The following is an 18,191-nucleotide window of genomic DNA, read 5'->3' on the forward strand; positions in this document are numbered from 1 at the left end:
AGGATGAGAGATAGCACATGACCCCATCTCTGGAGGAAAGGTCAAGGGCAATGGCAGACAAGCAGGGAGGGCAGTGGCCAAGCCTAAGGATAGCAGACTGGACGGTGGGCAGGGCAGAGACCTGTCAGATCTGACCCAGGAAGCATCTGACAGAAACTGAATGCTTAGGTCCAGGAAGCCAAGGCAGACAGATTCCAAAACGGCTTTAGCAGCCAGTGCCCACCCTGGCTGGCTTGTCACAATGAGACAGGGTCCACCATCCAGAAGTGGCCCTCCTGACAATGACCACCCTCGAGGCCGGGCTCACCCACAGCAGGCCACTGACCGCACGCCAGGCCGTGCTCACCCACAGCAGGCCACTGACCACACGTGAGGCCGGGCTCACCCACAGCAGGCGATGACTGAGCCACGGGACTTGTCATCACAACTGCTGTGTCCATGCAGGAGGACCCACTGGGCCACTCCAGACCAAACTCTAAGAGCCATGTCTCGTACAAGGTGTCAACCAGTCAGCACTGAGCACTCATGCGTAGATGTGGGTGCAGCCTCTTGGTGGCCCGGAAGCTGGTCCACACTGTGTGGGAGTGGGCCCAAGGGTCTCTGAGCCAGCATACTGGCTTCCTACTGGGCAGGGACCATGGGACACTGACAGCAACTGCGCACTGGAGTCCACAAACACCCTGGCAGGGGAACCCAGCTGCACTCCAGGAGCAACTCGGGACAGGGGCTGCAGAGCTGGGGCCCCGATGAGCTCCCGAGGTCCCCCCGCGCACTCACTCTCCACCTGCAGAGCGCACAGGGTCTCCCCGTCCACTGCAGCCACCAGGGTCTTCTCAGGCTGCCCATCCAGGCAACCCTGCCTGCCTGCACGTGCTTTCCACTGCCCGCTGGGCTGCTCCCAGCACTCCCAGGGCCAGGTGAGCCAGCGCCTCCTGGACACAGCCAGCTCTCTGGACAGACCCTCACCTCTCCTCAACAGCGCAGAGCAACCCCAGGCCACATCCTTGCAGAGGCTTCTCACCATCCGCTGGGAAGGACAGCCTGGCCACAGGAAGCCCCCAGTGCCTGCCCTGGAGGAAGCTGGTGCCAACAGGCCCAGCTCTGCCATCTGATCAGCAAAGGGCGCTCCTGACTCAAGTGGCCACAGTTGGCTCCTGAAACTGCCAACCAAGCCAAGGAAGCAGACACCAGCCACACTAAGATCAGCCTGGGGACTGGAGCAATAGCACAGTGGGGAGGGTGCTTGCCTTACACGCAGCCAACCTGGGTTCGATCCCCGGCATCCCACAGGGCCCCCTGAGTACCACCAGGAGTGATTCCTGCATGCAGAGCCAGGAGTAATCCCTGAGCACCACTGGGTGTGGCACAAAACCAAAAAAGGAAAACCCACACAATCAGGGAGGTCTGACCCCCCCACCCCAAGCAGGCCCTCCCCAAGAACAGCAGCTTGCAGGAGCCCTCCCACCTCTTGCCCACATTGAAGACCCCCAGGAGTTGGCCTCCGGCCACCTGTCACTGCCATGGTTAAAGTTCAGGTATCAGGGAGCCACTGTCCATGCCCACACCTGTGTTAAGAGCCACACCAGGCACCATGATTGCAGCCTCCAGCTCAACCCTGCAAGAGCAGACCCTGATTCCACGACCCCTCAGCCCCACCCTCCCAGCCCCACCCCACTGAAGTTCCCCAGCTCAAATCCCACCCTTCCCGTAAGGCTCCAAGGCACCGCCAGGCTCCAGCACAGCGTGGGGGACTCGTCCCCAGGCTGCAAGCGCCATGTGGGCAGCAGCACGCACCCTCCTCCCCACCACACCTCATACAACCCACTCCAACCAGGACAGATGCAGGGGAGAGGGGTGGGGGGCACACCAGGGCAGAGGTAGAAAGGAAGGCATGAGCAACAGGGAATGGGGAAAGAACAGACCCAGACGCTAGTGTCCGCTTGCTGCCACGCACCAGTGCCCCCTGTAGCCCCTGTGGTCGGGGCTCCAAATGGAGCCCGTCTCGACCAGGCCGAGCTTCCAACCCTCCATCCTGTCCCACCAACCTGAACAGGTCACACTCCACTCTCAGTAACACGAGCTTCCGGAGGGCTGTTCCCAGGACTCCCACCTGGGTCTTCACTAAAACACTGTGCTCAAGGCACACCTTCTCCAGATGGAGCCCTGGCGACACTGAGCAGCAACTAACACGGCTCCGGGTTGCGGGACTGGAACACATCCGAGCCTCGAGGCCGCATTAGTGGCCGCGCGACCTTTTCTAAAAACTGAAAACATACAATCTCTTAATGGAAAACCAATTATCAAATGCTTCCTTAGTAGGGCTGTCTTTCTTGGGGGGAAACTCCAACAACTATAGTGATTTTTGTTTTGCAATATGGAACGTAATCAAGGTAAAGAGAAAATGAAGTGAAATTCATCAGTTATACAGTTGGGGGTGCGGGGCGGGGGCGGGCGTATACTGGGGATTTTGGTGGTGGAATATGGGCACTGGTGAAGGGGTGGTTTGAATATAACTGAAACATAAACCTGAAAACTTTGTAACTTTCCACATGGTGATATAATAAAAATTAAGAAAAATAAATAAATAAAACACTGTGCTCACCCCTGCCTGCCCATCACATCGCACGCTCAAATGCCCATCGCATTTCACCTCCATATACCCGTCACACCTCACCTCTGTCTGCCCATCACAGCTCACCCGTGTCCCCAACACATCTCCCCCGTGTCCGTAATGGCTCATACCTCACATGCCCGTCCCAACTCACCCCTGTATTACTACAGGCCCTGGCTCACCCCCACATGTTCTGAAGGGCATCACTCACCAGCTGTGCCTTTCGGAATCCAGCCTGGTGCCCATGACAAGAGTACCCAAGGCAAAGGCTGCTACCTGAGCTGTGCACAGACCCTGTGTCTTCAGTCCCCCAGAGTGAGAGGCACTCACGGATGGGGGTCACAGGCCTGAGACACCTCTGACAGTACAGGCAGTAGGGACGGGGAGGAATGCAACCCTCACCCAGGCACCAGGATACTTGCCTCCTGTCCTCAAAACTGCTCCTCTGTCCCAAAGGAGACCCAAACCACAGCGAGCAGCCCTGCCCACCTTGCCCTTCACAGAGGTGATATTGACTGGTGTCATGAACACTCCAGGCCCTCTCAGGAGCCACACCCGCCTCAGGCCCTCCAGGCCACCTGCATTCCCGACTCCACACGAGGATTTGTGGGCAGACTGGCACACACCACCACCACATTAGGCAGGCCTCTCCTGGGAGTGACGTTGTCCCCCGAGCAGACGGAAATGGCTCCCGTTCCTTTTCCCAAGGAAGAGACAAGGGCGGGCGCCCCACGTAGCTCTGCAGGCACAGGCCTTCCCTACCAGTCCGCAACCCGATGAGATGGAACCCAGAGGCCAGAGCCACAGTACAACACACAGGGCATATGGCCAACCTGGGTCCGACCCCCAGGACCACAAGCCCTACGAGGAGTGATTCCTGAGCACAGAGCCCCTGAGCATCACTGAGTAAGGCCAAAAACAGAGAAGGAAAAAAAAAAGGCCCTAAAGCCTCAGCAGTGACCTTACAGGAAGATCACCTCCTGAAGCCTTCACCACGTGGGAGAGCCCGAGAAACTGTTCCTCACTGACGCTCATGATCTGGGCTGAGAACGCTCCACGTCTGGCAGTACCACACTGAACCCCAGAGCGCAGTGCTCACCCATGCCAGTGCCCAGCTCAGGCTGGCCTTACAGACACGCCCTGATAGACCTGGTAAAGGAGAGATGGATCCAGCAGTAGGATTCCGCTTTACCCGCATGTGCCCAAGGGGACATGTACATCACAACAACACGTGGGCCATGCATCTGGCCATGTTAGCAGAAAGCAACTTATCACCAAGTGCCACAAGCCGACTTATCCACCTTGCCCCCAATTCTCACCTGTCTTCTCCAGGACTGTGCGCCTGTGTGTCCACACCAGGAAGCTGGCCGGATCAGCAAACGCGGGAGCAGCAGCAGCCACTCAAGGAGAGCAGGAAACAAGGCCCTGCCCAGACACCACCACTGAAATGCCCCCGAGTCCTGCTGCAAGTGAACAGAGAGGAGTCACACTTGCCCTCCGGGCAGGGCCGGCAGGCAAGTGTGGAACAGATGCCCTGAGGCCCTGCCCACCAGCCGCACATCCCACACTGTGCCCCTCACACAAGGGCCACTTCCTGCCCCTGCCACATGCCCAGTGGGGACAGCTTCCAGCCAACGGCAATGGAAAAGACAGTCGGAAGCCCGAGCTCAGTGGTTCCAAAGCAGGAGGGAGCAGCACCAGCTGACCTCTCCGCAAACGAGACCCAAGAACGGCTAAGTGTTTCCAAGGCGCAATTGCATACAGGGAGAGATCAGAGTCCACCGGGGGACGCTGATTCCAGTCTGGCTCCCCACATCCATCACCGAGAACCCAGGGCATGCAGTGAGCAAAGCCAAGGCTTACTGAAGGAGGAAGGCACTTTCTGAAGCCCAGGGGCCTTCCCCAGGTCAGAGAGGCAGAGCCCCCTTGAGCTGGCAGGCCTGGCCGTGAACCGAGATGCCCACTCCACAGCCCCTCTGTCCACTCCCACACACCCAGCCTCGGCTCCCCTGCCCTGCCCTCTGTGCCCGAAGTTTCTCTTATTCGGGCAGCACCCCAGGCCCAGGCTACACCAGCCTCACAAATGGCTCCCCCGGCCGGAACCTGCATGCTCAGGACCCCAGTCAGAGGAGCTGACTGAAGACCAGGAACACATACGAAGAATGTCAGTGTCATCACAAAAATCATCCGGGCACACAAAGCTTCTTTATGCTCTAAGGCCACATTCTAGCCAAGACAGCTCTGGCCCCAGACTGTGGTACGGCCCAGAGGTGGGGACACTGGCTCATTCATGCCGAGTTCGGAGCGTGGTACCCGGCTGTCGTCCAGCTGCAGAGCGAGCGCCCTGCTACGGGGCTGCAGGGGGAGAGGAGCTGAGCGTGCTGAAAGTACATGCTGACGCCCGGCCCCTGACGAACCACTCCCACCGACCACACCAGCGGGCCCAGGGGCCACAGCAGGCAGTCACACAGGCACAGTGCAGGGAGAATGTGTGGAGACGCTGCCAGTTCAGGCAGCCGAAGCCCAGGGACTCTGCCAAGAACCCTCCCGCAGGACCCACAACCCCTGAGTGCCCTCCCGTGAGCCCTGGGCAGCAGACCCTGACCAACCGCTCCCTCAACCACCCACGGCGGTGGCAGGACATGCAGCACCTCCCAGCCTGTGCTCCCACCCACACTCAGGACATGGAGACTCCTGGGAAGGGATGGCCAGACCCCGTGAAAAGCACCTGCCACGACCGAGGATGGTGACCCCCAAGTCCCCACCGTGCCCCCGTGTGCTCCCCATGACAGCGACTCCCTACTACTCACATTGCCCTGCGTCCTCCTCCTGTGAGGGCTGCCTCCCAGTGCCACAGCCCCCACGCCCTCCTACCCGAGGCATGGTCACTCATTCGGTGGCTGTGCGATGCGGTGGTCGGGGGACAGCGCCAGGGGGCCTTGTTCCCACCCAGAGCCACGATGTGCCCTAGTCTTAGGGTCTGAGCTGGGTCTCAGTGGCACTCTGGAGCCCCGGCTCTGTGGATCCCTGGCACTGGCAAGAAAACCAACTTCCTGCACCTCACAGCAAGAACCCACCTGGCCACCTCTCCAACTGGAAGCACAAACTGGCCCCCCAAGCCACTGCAAAACGTGTTCGTGGGACAGCCAGAGCCACACACATCCACAGCACCTCAGTTTCCTGAGTTCAGTCAGACCATTCCAGTGGCCTGCAGGAACCCTCACAGAGCACCATGAAAAGTAACATCATCCAAACCCTTGTCCATAAGCGACTGTGTCTGACCACCTATGGAGATGATTCAACTATTATGGAATGATACAATGAGAAAGCAAAAGTTGGGCCTGAGGTCCTAACAGAGAGGAGAGCACTTACCTTTGACGCAGGGGCCTAGATTTTGATCCCCAGCATCCCACATGGTTCCCCAAGCCCCGCCAGGAGTGATCCCTGAATAGTCAGGAGGTGCTCAAGGTACTCAAGACTTGAGCACCATGTGGCACAGACATGCACAGGCACGCACACATAATGCGCACATGCACCGACACATGCACACATACATGCCCATGCACACACACATGAACACATGCATAATACACACGCACGCGCATACACACACATACACACACACAGAGGCAATTATCAGAGCACATCTAAGAATTTCGCTGGCCTGCTGGGCAGCGGCTGTGCTGATTAACACATCCAGGGCCAGAAAGCCCAGGGCACACTGAGCATGGGTCCGATCCTGCTTCAGTTCCTCCCAGCACTGGGATCTGCGCAGCATCGCACCCTTAGGTCCTTAAACTGAGCCACCAGCCCATCAGCCAAGAACTGCCTCCTGATGACCGAATGAGAGGCACAAAAAGAAAAGGCTCAATCTGGGCATAGAATTGTCTACAGCCTCAGAGCAGAGCGCTGCAAACCCAGGCCCTGGGCAGGAGGTGCCCTCAGCTCGGCGGGCAGGAACCATCTCAGCGGGGCGCAGGGCGCACACCTGTTCAGTCAGGGACATGCATTCCCCTGCTGCATCTCTGCCCAGCCCGTCTCCGCCTCCGAGGCCTGGCTCGCCCGGCTCAGTGGGCCTTCGTGGACTAACGTCTGCCAGTCCACATCCATCCCTGAGATGTCTCACCTTCTGACGTTAGCACTTCATCAGGATTTGTCCGAATATTTTTTAATTCTGGTTCTGAAAATAAGCACCTGCTCCGCAGCCTAACTCTTGAGCTTCACTCAAACTCCCAACGAAAATGCCGGCCGGTGTGAGGTCCAACACCCTGCTGGAGGGCAGCCACGGGAAGGGCCTGCAACACTCTTCCACCTTGACAGTGATCTGCGGACCTTGCAGGCCTGAGGAGTGGGCCTTCAGGAAGGAGAGGACACGCCATGCCCAGAGGAAGGTGTGACCCTCAGCCTTCACTGGAGGTCATCGGATCTTGGGACTATCCAGCTGACATACGCTCACTCTCCACTCACCTCCATCTGGGCAGGGTCCCCGAAGCCCTTCCCCATGCCGGGGTCTGGCCCACTGCTCTCTGATCCCTCTTGCTGAAGTAGTTCTAATGGCCTTGGCGACCCACAGCCAATCTCACCAACAGTGTGTGGCATTTGTCCACACAAATGCCAGGGGGTCACCAGTGGCCCCAGGGGGTCACCAGTGGCCCCAGGGCCCCAGGAGGGCAGGGTCTGTCTGTAACTGGCCATCACCGATATCCACCCACCACACAGAGTGTGTCCAAAGCGGCTCTGGAAGGCACGCAGACAGCTGGGCAGAGCAGTCCCCTTCCCCTATTCAGAAGGCAGCAAGCTCCGCTGAACACGGAGCTCCCTGAAACACTGGTCTCGCTGCTTCTCTCCCTGTTTCTTTGCTTATTTCCAGTCTGGAGAAGCCTGTGTTCTCTCTCTTGAACACACACTTCTGCCTTTTTCTCCCCTCACGTCTTTTTAAATAATTTTCAGTAAAAGCTTTCTTCCCTTTTTTTACCAAAAAAATAATAAATTGGAATATAAGAATATTCAAAATGTGTTTGTAATTCCTTAAGTAGCAAAGGTGATGTGGGGAAAACAAGGGAAAGGAAGCAACAAGCCACTTGCAAAGTGTGGTCAAGCACTCACAAATTCACAAAGGCGTCTCTTAAACCAACGCATCAGTGACATGAGCCGTTTCAACCTCTATACCAATGAACAAAGAAGTTGGGGGTTTGTGTTGTATATATACATATATATATTTTTTTTTAATTTTTTTGCTTTTTGGGTCACACCCAGCGATGCTCAAGGATTACTCCTGGCTTTGCACTCAGGAATTGCTCCTGGCAGTGCTTGGGGGACCATATGGGATGCCGGGGATCGAACCCAGGTCAGCCGCATGCAAGGCAAACTCCCTACCCGCTGTGCTATCGCTCCGGCCCCATGTGTTGTATATTTTTGAGGAGGTCGCTCCCGGCATTGCTGAGGGGATCGTTGGTCCTGGTGCTCAGCCCCTGCCAAGTCTTTCCCACTGTCCTCACATCCCACATGTGAACCTTGAGTGGCCGCAGCCCAACATCACTCACCCGCTCTGGCTTCTTTCCTCATTTCTGGGCCAGGTGACCCCTCAATTCAACCCACCTCTGCAGGTCTAAATCACCTTTCAGACTTTTAGGACAAACAGGACTAGGAAGTCTGTGGGCAAGTATGGATCAGAGTACAAGAATCAGACCTGCAGATGCCCTGCTGCTGGCCGTCAGGACCTTGTCCATCCTACCAGCTACAGGCCACTGACCCCCGCAGACCCACCTAGAGCCTGGAAGGGACCGTGTGGGATGCAATTTTAGACCAACCCCATCATGAATTCTTTTTCTGGGGGGAAAGAGGGTTTGGGACCACACCCGCTATGCTCAGGGATTACTCCATCTGACTGCACTCAGGAATCACTCCTGGCGATGCTCAGGGCACCATATGGGATGCTGGGGATCGAACCCTGGTCAGCCATATGCAAGGCAAGTGCCCAAGCCCAGCACTATCACTCCAGCCCACACCATGAATTCTGCACGGCCTGCCCGATGGCCTCTCAGCAGTGAGCACCATCGCTGACGGCAGTGACAGCAGCATTCAGAGATGAGCCTGTTTCTAACACACCCCAGCTAGGTCACAGAATTCCTACATGGCCTCCAATGACGCCCATTTCAAACACAACAGTATCCAGCTGTGACTCCAGAGCCGACCCATCTGCTGAATGGGCCTATGGCCACTGTAGGGCACTGGCTGCCCTATCTGAAGCACTGTCCATAGGCACCGCAAAACAATACCAAGTCCCTGATACACGCTCTTTTTTTTTTTTTTTTGGTTTTTGGGTCACACCTGGCGATGCACAGGGATTACTCCTGGCTCTGCACTCAGGAATCACTCCTGGCGGTGCTCAGGAGACCATATGGGATGCTGGGAATTGAACCCGGGTCGACCTCGTGCAAGGCAAACGCCCCACCCGCTGTGCTATCGCTCCAGCCCCTGACACACGCTCTTAACCAGCAGGATAAACCAGCCTCGTTCTGGGGGTTGGGTGTCACTGAGACCCATGTTAGGTGCACAGGTCGGTGACACGTTGCACGCCAGACCACCCCCAAGAGTCCCCCCTGAGGAGGGGGAGCAACTGGGAAGTATCTGGCAGCTCCTGCGGCACAGCTGCATCCCAGCACCCGCATGACGGTGCGATAGACTAGACTAGACGGTGCGATAGACTAGACGGTGCGATAGACTAATCCCCAACAGTGCGATACACTAGAATCCCCAAGGCTGAAGTCACAGAGACTCGGAGGGGAGACGGGCTGCTGAAAGGCCAGTGTCCTGGACACTGCTCCTCTGGGAGGACAGCTCTGCACCCAGACCACAGGGCTGTGGACAGCCAGGGTTGGGGCCGACCCTCAGATGACAGTTGGGGCTGTGCAATGTCCTTTCTGACCCGTCTTACCTAAGGTGCCCATCAGTTAATGCTGCCTTTTAAAACCAACCCGGGAGACCCGAAACTCCAGAGAGCGGGCATCAGAGCCCCACTCCACACTTGCCACTGCCCTCTGCCAGGCCCAGGAGGCGGCTCACCAGCAGAGCCAGCCTGGGGCTGTAGTGTGAGGACACTGGGGGGAGGCCCCAGCAGTGCCCCAGCAACTCCTCATGAGGTTAAGCTGAGTGCCCCGAAATTCTACCTTCAGCAAGCGACTCCAGGGGCAGGAAACAGCACAGAAGGTGAGGAGGCGGCCAGTCAGGTCCACAGCACGGATAGAGCAGCCCCACAGCAGCAGTAAGCAGGATATGGGGCCCCAAAACAAGACTCCTCGAAAGAGCAAAGCCACCACTCTGGAAAGGCCCCTAAAGCTGATGAGAACAGAACCAACAATTTCAGTTTCGAGATGCCACAAAAGCAGGAAGACGAACCTCGACACAAAGACCCTGGTAACAGTCACAAAGACCAGGACTGTGACCCACACGGAAGGGCAGCGACAGGTCACTGAGACGTAGAGAGGCAAAGTCGGCCACGGACTTCACAGTCAGAAAATCCTGTCCAACATGTCCACAGCGACTCGCTCCACTAGTAGGAAAGGACACACAGTGTGCAGCCGCGAGTACCAGTCCCCCCCCCCGCCCCAACAGGCACATCCAGAGAAACTGCCAGCGGGATGTGCCACCAGGACCCAGTCAGTGGGAAGTGGGTTGGCACCAAGCTCTGGAAAGGAGCTCAGCTCGACAGGAAGCAGTCGGGCAGTGACCAGCCAACCTGGTTTAAAATAAAACTGCAGGGGTGTGGGGAGGCGCACAGCGGCACAGTGCACGCCTCACCTAGAAGGCCCTGGGCTCCAGCCCAGCACCAGGACAAGAAATCAAATAAAATTGAAGAAAATTAAGTTAACTTTATTCCCCATGAAGGAGAAACTCTTCTGCAGCTTTCAAAATACTAAACACAAAACAGTTTTTCATTGTGTTTACCAATGGCTAACAAAAACTCAATAAATACTGCTTAGGTAAAAAGCTTGCCTGCTCCCTCTGACCCAGCAGAACAGGAAATCACTGTCCGGTGACCTGCGAGCCCAAGAAAGGGAAAGGGCAAACCAGTCCCAGCACCCAGGGGAATGACCACCAGGTAATACCCACTGCTCTCCGCAGGCCGACAAAAGTCTGCGAGAGCTGGACAAGGTGCAGGATGGCAGGACAGGCAGGGGCGAGAGAAGAAGGCACAGGCCCTGAAGGGCAGGAAGGAAATGCCCAATTTCCCTGGAGAAGCAGTTTGACACACAGCCGCTGGGGAAGGCTGAGGATGCTGAAGGCGGCAGAGTCTAACTGTAAACACTTTTCTAATTGCTGCCTGTAGTGAACCATGTCATTAGGCCAGGCCCTGTCAGCACCCAGATGCCAGGTGCTGTTTCTTCACTGCCGCCCACGGCTGTGGCTATTAACTGACAATAGCTGACAGTAGCTATAACGCCCACTGACAAGGAACAGGATCAGGAGAAGTGACTAACCATGCCAGACCCCAACCCGTGGGTCCACTGCCCCCAGCACTGCACCCCACAGGAACCTGCCAGATACAGGTCCGGTGCCCCACCCCCAGCAGACTGAACCAGAACCTACAATTTGTGGAGATGGTGGGTTGGGGGAGAAGAGGGGCACCGTGAAGCTGGGGAACCCCAAGGGAACTGAGCTTTTTCTTTCTGAGGTCTGCTCCCCTGAATTCCACACGTGGGCAAAGGCGAGCAGACCTGCCCTCTGTGGCCAGACCCACCCCACGCAGCTACAGCCCCACTTCCTGCCACACCTGCTCCTTCCTGGGCACGGACATGCTGTGCCCAACTCTTGGAAATGCACCGTGACTGCGGGGCCTCCAGTTTCCAGGCAGCAGCACTGACAGCCCGAGGCGCATGAGCCCACCTGCACCTCCCCGCACAGGCTCGCTTCTGTCAGGACGAACTTGGGAACACCTGAGAGTCACACATGGTGACAGACACCCAGTGCCATAGCCCCCATGCCCTCCTCTGGGCCCGCCCACGTGGCCGCTGCCGGGCGCTATGGGCACTCGGCACTGGTGCTTGGCACCTGGCTGGTCCTGGGTCCCGCCTCTCCCTCGAAAAGGCAAAGAAGCAGAGAGGCTTCCAGAGATGCCCGAAGAGTCAGGAATGCAAGCTCAGGCCAGTCACAGTGGACTCGGGCACCCAGACACACACGCCCAGGGGCTGGCTCTGCCCAAGCCCCCTGCAAGCCCTCAAGCCCCCCGAAGGGCAGGCTGACAGGCACAGGGCGGGCGGGGCATACACCATCCTCACAGCCCCATCAAAGACTGCAGGGAGGAAACCAGCAACCAAGCCCGGCCCCACTCCCTAATACCAAAGCAGCAGCAAGTCCCCGTCTCTGGAAGTGCAGGAACCACGGGGAACACGGCCACTCGGGCCCAGCCCAGAGCTGAGCCCAGGACCAGCAGGAACCCCTGGGCACTGCCGGGTTTGCCCAGGAACCAAAAAAATAGAAAGAAAAAGCTGCACTCTGATTCACACAACAAAACACCACAGAGTCAGCAAAACTGCACCCGAGTGGGAGAAAGGCGGCCACAAAGGACCTGTGTTCTGTGCGCATAAAGAGGTTCAGACAGGAGGGCCGACCATGAGGGGATGGAGATGTGCAACCTCACCGCCACCGGGAAAGGCTATTTAAAACCCAAGCATCAGCCCACAGGTGCCCAGCAAGGCCGGAGGTCCAGCCCCACGTGCCATCATCAGAGCTGCGACCACGGATCATCTCCCCAAAGGTCCAGATGGTCCCACCACAGCGGGGTCCCCAGAGCTGTTTCACCAGGAAAGTTCCTACTCTGGGTATAGAGGTGACCTCACACCCGATCCCGTCTATCTGCTTCGTCAGTTCGGGACCCGTGCCCAATGGCCATCCACAAAGGACTAAGTGAGTCTTCAGAACCCCCGTCACAGCTAGGGAACATCCAGGAGCTGGGACCTCGAACCCGCCCAGGGAAAGAAACTGTCCCTGAGAGAGCCCAAGACACGGAAGTCTCGGCAGCTTTATTCAGCCCTTTCCCTACAAACAAGGAAAAAGCAAGATGAAACACACTGTGGAGAGGGCACCCCCGGCAGTGCTCAGGTGCTGGTCCTGCAGGGCTCTACACTCGGGAGCACCCTTGGGTTCTTAGGGATTCGTGTGCTTCCAAGGACAGAACCAGGGCCAGCAGCAGGCAAGGCGCACCATCTGCTTTTGCTACCTTCCAGGCCCCAAAACATGAATTTAGTGATAAGCATCTGCTGGGCACCAATGGCACATAGCCCTGCCGCTGCCATGAGGCACACCCCCTTCTCAAACCCCAGCCGAGCCCCTAAACACAGCGGGTACAGACATCCCGAAACGGCTCCTGTATGAAAGGACATCTTATCGGCAGAGCTCAGTAGTTACAACAAAGCCACACACAGATGTGCCGCCTCTGTCACAGCCCATAAGCCCATGCCTGTGGTGCCCTCACATGCCCGCACACACCCTCTGAGCCAGGGGCCAGAGGGAGCCAGGAGCCCCTCACAGCACGGACGTCTGTCATGAGTTTCTGTCAGTCAGCTTACAGCACAGCATCGCCACCTCTGCTCCGGCCTGACGTCCTTTACCTGGACCCGGGCATCTGTTTCTCCCCCAGCCAGGGAGTTCTCTGTCGCAAACCCAGAGCACTGCATGGCACTGCAGACCATGGGCGCACCAGGGATCCAAGGAACACAGAGCTCCACAGGAACCCCTCATCTTCGCCTCCTAGGCCCACATTCGTCTCCTGAAGCCAGGATGAGTCTGAAGGAACACGAGAACAATTCCTAGGGAAAAAAAGAACATTTCTTCCTGGCCCAGCCTGACAACAGGAATGAGCGGGCAGGCAGGGATCGAGCACTGTGTGCAGCCGACGCACAGCCAGCAGAGGGAAAGCTGCTCAGACCTTCCCTGGTGTCTGGGACCAGGAGCTTCCTGTGCTCCAGGGACATTAAATGTTCCCAAGAAGACACACAACCCATGAAAAGGCCATGGAGTGTGTGAGCTCCCACTGAGTACAGGAAAACTCCCGTGGGCCTGCAGCCACAAGGGGACAAGAGGCAGAGCCCCAGAGGTCCCCAGACACCTGGGGATTCCTCTGGGCCCTGGTTCAGGTGCAGAGCGCCCAAGTACCAAGCAGAGAGTGGGCCAACTCCACACACTGGAGTCTGGTTCAAACCCTGACAAACTAAAACAAAATCTGAAACACTAGCGGGTGAGCTGATGTTCCAAGGCGGAGGAAAGACTTCAGAAGGGCGTCTGTGAAAAGGAAGGATCCTCCGCCACACGCAACAACAGGATGACCACTGGGGCTCTGTCGGCATGGAACAGTGGAATCCTGGTTCCCGTAAGTTACTCCTTGCCTGCCACAAAACTACTCATATGCAACATCAGCCCCAACAAGTCACTGCCACACGCAGCAAACATAGTTACTCAAGCTTGTCCGTGAAAAATCAAAATGCGCTCATGTCCCGTGCCGCGGCCACACGCACTGGTGATTGACCCTCAAATAACTCCCACTCGTTCAGCAGTTTTAGTACATTCACTATTAACATGGGGTCTCACTGGCCAAACACAAACCTCCTGAACGCAAAACCCAAGTTTAGAGACAGACACAAAACACCACTAAGGGGCTGGAGAGAGCTCAACGGGCAGGAACACTTGCATCTGAACCTTAGCACTGTGTGGTCCCAAGCAGAGTTAGGAGGTGAGCCCCAGGAGCAACAACCACACACACAAACACACACACACACACACACACACACACACACACGGCAGATATGGCGATTCATACTCAGCTACATAGCTCTGCTGCAGAAGCCCAAAGAGTTGAAAGATCTTAATCTCCCAACCAGGTTAGTCACTGGCTTTTCCAGGCCCTCAGGGCCAGCAGGGCACTGGGGGAGCGAGGCGTGAGAGCTGAGAGCAGTCACGCTGCTCCACCCCTAAACTTTCAGGGTTCCAGGAGGCTATAAATAGCGCTTCAACTAACAGTTCCCAGAGGAAAGGAGCAGGAGCACCAGTGTAGCTTGAGATGGGCAACCGTCCCCAGGAGTCAGCATCGCAAAGGGGGCCTCTCCCAGATTCCCACCACACCTGCCACCACCTCTGGGGCCCAGAGGGACTGGGATCACCACTTTTCCTCCCCATTACTGGATGCAATCGCATCTGTCATTCTTTTACTGAATAAGCCTTAGGAGGGATTATTTTAGTGGCAAGTGAGCGTTTTGTTTAGGAGAGATGAGAGGGGAGGAGAGCAGAGAGATCTGAGCCATCCTAGGGAGGATTATTTTAACAGGGAGTCTAGAGACCACGTGAGGCTTCTGTCCACAACAGTGCACAGGCCTGCTGAGGACTCAGACCCTCTAGCTGGAAATCTTCCCCTGAGTGTACGCAGAGACCCACAGAACCTTCTGAATAACCCAGGCACTGAACACAAGACTGCACGTGCTTCTGAGCTTCATTTCCATCCTAGAGCCCAGGCGCAAGCCAACAGTGGCCTGGCTACAGCAGAGGTGCTTCCTCCAAGCCCTGGCATCAGGGATGCTAAGGGAACGCTGCAGAGATGCGCTGAGATTCCTAGAAACTGATGCTCAAAAGGACAGAAACGGCCTTCGTTTCCCTCTACTCGAGGTTGGCGATCATGAAGACAAAAACTGTCCCCAAATGTTGGGAGAGAGGAAAAGCAATAGAGGGCTCCAGGAAGCCACCCAAAACTCAGTATAATTATAGAAGACAAGCAGAGTGGATCAGGGATGAGCTGCCGGCCTCCTCCCTCCCCTCCCTGGGGGGCTCCAGGAGCAGGGTGGGGGGTTCCCAAGCCCCACCCAGCCACTGAGGGCAGCCATACACTCTGTCACAGGCCCAAATTACAATGCTCTCACTTTTAATAATTCATACAGGCATCAGTTAAAACTTCTCAAGGACCCTTCCAGCAATTATTTTATTATTTAAATTATTAAATGGAAATAGTAACAAAATATTTTCTTAAGCTGAGCTTTAAAAAAAACTTTCCTGGGGTTTTTTGTTTGGGGGGACTTTTGTTGGGAGGAAGCCACATCCATCGATGCTCAGGGATTCCTCCTGGTGGCGCTCGGGGGACCTCGGGATGCAGGGGATCAGACCCAGGTCTGCTGCATGCAAGGAAAACGCCCCACCCGCTGCACAATCTGTCTGGACCCTAAGGGAGAATTTCTAAAGTACTAGTAAAATGAAACCGCTCAGATTTACTAGCAAAAATATTCACTCCACAAATAACAAAATTTTTCAATGCTATTAAAATTTAAAACAAGAATTATTCTCATTGAAAACTAAGAGGGGCAGGAGAATATTCAAGTATACAAGTTAAAGATTTACGTGCTTGTACTTTGAATTGCTTTTTTTGTTACCTGTGAGACAATTCTTAATTATTTTCTCAAAAACAAAACACCCTGGGCAGGGGACAGAGCTCAAAGGGCGGAGCACAGCAGCGAGCCCTGCCACCGCACTGTCAGCCCCTCAACACCACTGGGCACGGTGTTGAAATTCAAAAATTCAAACACCAAGCCCGCTGCTGGCCGGAGCACTTGCCTTCCATGCGGCTGACCCAGGTTCAATCCCAGGAATCACTCAAGGGCCCCAGAGCCCTGCCAGGGAGTAAGGCCCGACCACTACCAGGTGTGGCCCCAAATCCAGACACGCACAAGAAAAAAGACACCTAAATACCCGGGCAAACGCGGTTTCCACAAAGCCTTGGAGATGCCAACTCTACCCTACTCCTAGGACTCAGGCCGATCCCCGGGTCCTGCCGCCCCAGTGCTCTTCCCACCGCGGGAGTCAAGCAACTTCTGAGGGGAGCTACTCAACTACTCCAGGAGGCGGTGGCCGTTCTGAGGAGCCAGGGCGGGTCCCAGGACCCTCGTGCAGGTACCTGGTTGGCCGGCCGGCCGGTTCCGCACCACCGGGAGGGCGAGTGCGGGAGGCAGGATGGGGTCACACAAACTGCGCGCTCGGGCCAGCAAGGACACACGACTTCCTCCCGAAGTTGCATGTGCTTAAGCGCTGCGGGGCGGCCAGACCGGTCCGCCCCGCCGGACCACCGGACGGGAACGCTTCCCGTGCGCTGGACCCGGGCAGGGCGAGGGCCGGGCGGACTGCCCGCTCGCCCCCTCCTCAGCTCTCCTCCGAGGTGCGGGGCGGCGCGGCCAGGCCGCTCCCCTCGGCGGCGCCCTCCGGGAAGGAGCTTCTCCCGAGCCCCCACGGCACCCCCGAGGCGGGCGCGGTCCTTCCCTCTCCGTCCCCGCAAACGCCCGCGGCGGGCGGCGGCCTGGAGTGGGCACCCCGGGGTGCGCCCCCCGGCGCGAGCCTCGCAGTCCCGACGCCCGGCGCCCAGCCGCGGGCAACCGCGCGAGACGCGGTGGAAACGCCTCAAATAAAAGAGAGAAACGGCCCGAGCGCATCTGCCGGCCCGCGCCGAGGGGCGGCGGGGGCGCACGGGCGCGCGGAGCCCGGGGCGCGGGGCGTTGGGCGACCCCCGGGGGGGCGCGGGCCGGCGGGGCGGGGGTCCCAGAACTCGGGCGCCGGCCCCCGCGCCGGGATCCCCCGCGGCCCCCTTTGTCTGGGAGGGGCCCGGTCCGCGCCCCCCACCGCCCTCGCGGCCCGGCCCCCGCCCCGCGCGCCCCCGCGCGCCCGTACTCACCGGCCGGCGCCCTCCGCGGGCGGCACAGTCGACGGGGCCCGGCGGGCGCGGCCGCGCTTCCTCCCACGCTCACGCCGCTCGGGGCGCACGGCGGCGGCGGTCGCGGCGGTCGCGGCGCTCCCGGCGCTCCCGGCGCTCCCGGCGGCGGCGGCGGCGGCGGCGGCGGCGGCGGCGGCGGCGGGCGCGCGCCTCGGGGGCCGTGCGCGTGCGCGGCGGCCGACTCGGGCGCGCGCCCGGCCGCGACCCCGCCCCGAGCTTCCGCCTCCCGGAAGCGCGCGCCCGCGCATGCGCAGCCCCCCGGCCCGGTGGAGCCGCTGGGGGCGGGGGTTGCCGCTGCGCACGCGCGAGACAACGGACTCCGGGACGGGCTGCGCGCCGGGCGGGTCCCGGGCCCGGGAAGGGCCTGTGGGGCGCGGACTCAGGGGCCCTGGGCCCGGCGGCCCGCCCACGAGGGGCCCGGGCGCGAGCAGGAAGTGACAGCTGATTGGTGTTAGAAATAAAGCCCAGCCTGCCGGCGGCCTGCGGCAGGAGCGAAACCGGAAGCGGGCAACTTTCCTTTTCTGCGGGCTGCGGTGACCCTCACCGCAAGACTGCGGGCGCGCCGGGCCCTGCGCTCCGCGAGCACAGAGCAGGCCAGGAGACACTTTTCCTTACCCATTGTACTGGTGAAGGATTTTTTTTTAATTTAATTTATTTACTTATTGCTTTTTTGGGTCACACCCAGCGATGCTCAGGGCTTACTCCTGGCTCTGCACTCAGGACTCAGTCCTGGCGGTGCTCGGGGGACCCTATGATATGCCAGGGATTGAACCCGGGTCAGCCGCGTGCAAGGCAAACGCCCTCCCCGCTGTACGATCGTTCTGGCCCTTTTAATTTGTTTTT

The 18,191-nt window shown here is 58.2% G+C and overlaps 1 protein-coding gene across 2 annotated transcripts in view; it reads right to left on the reverse strand.

Moving 5' to 3' along the window:
* The window catches only part of PTK2 (protein tyrosine kinase 2), a 112,971-nt gene extending 95,520 nt beyond the window's left edge, over positions 1-17,451 (reverse strand). The window contains exon 1 of one of the 2 annotated variants that reach the window (XM_055128298.1): positions 17,310-17,451. The gene's annotated coding sequence lies outside the window, so the exon portion shown is untranslated. The remainder of the gene's footprint in view (positions 1-17,309) is intronic. The other variant, XM_055128299.1, reaches the window with a different exon arrangement.
* Between the last annotated feature and the right edge of the window lie 740 nt (positions 17,452-18,191).

This window comes from Sorex araneus, chromosome 2 (assembly GCF_027595985.1).
Source record: "Sorex araneus isolate mSorAra2 chromosome 2, mSorAra2.pri, whole genome shotgun sequence".
NCBI classification, from domain to species: Eukaryota; Metazoa; Chordata; class Mammalia; order Eulipotyphla; family Soricidae; genus Sorex; species Sorex araneus.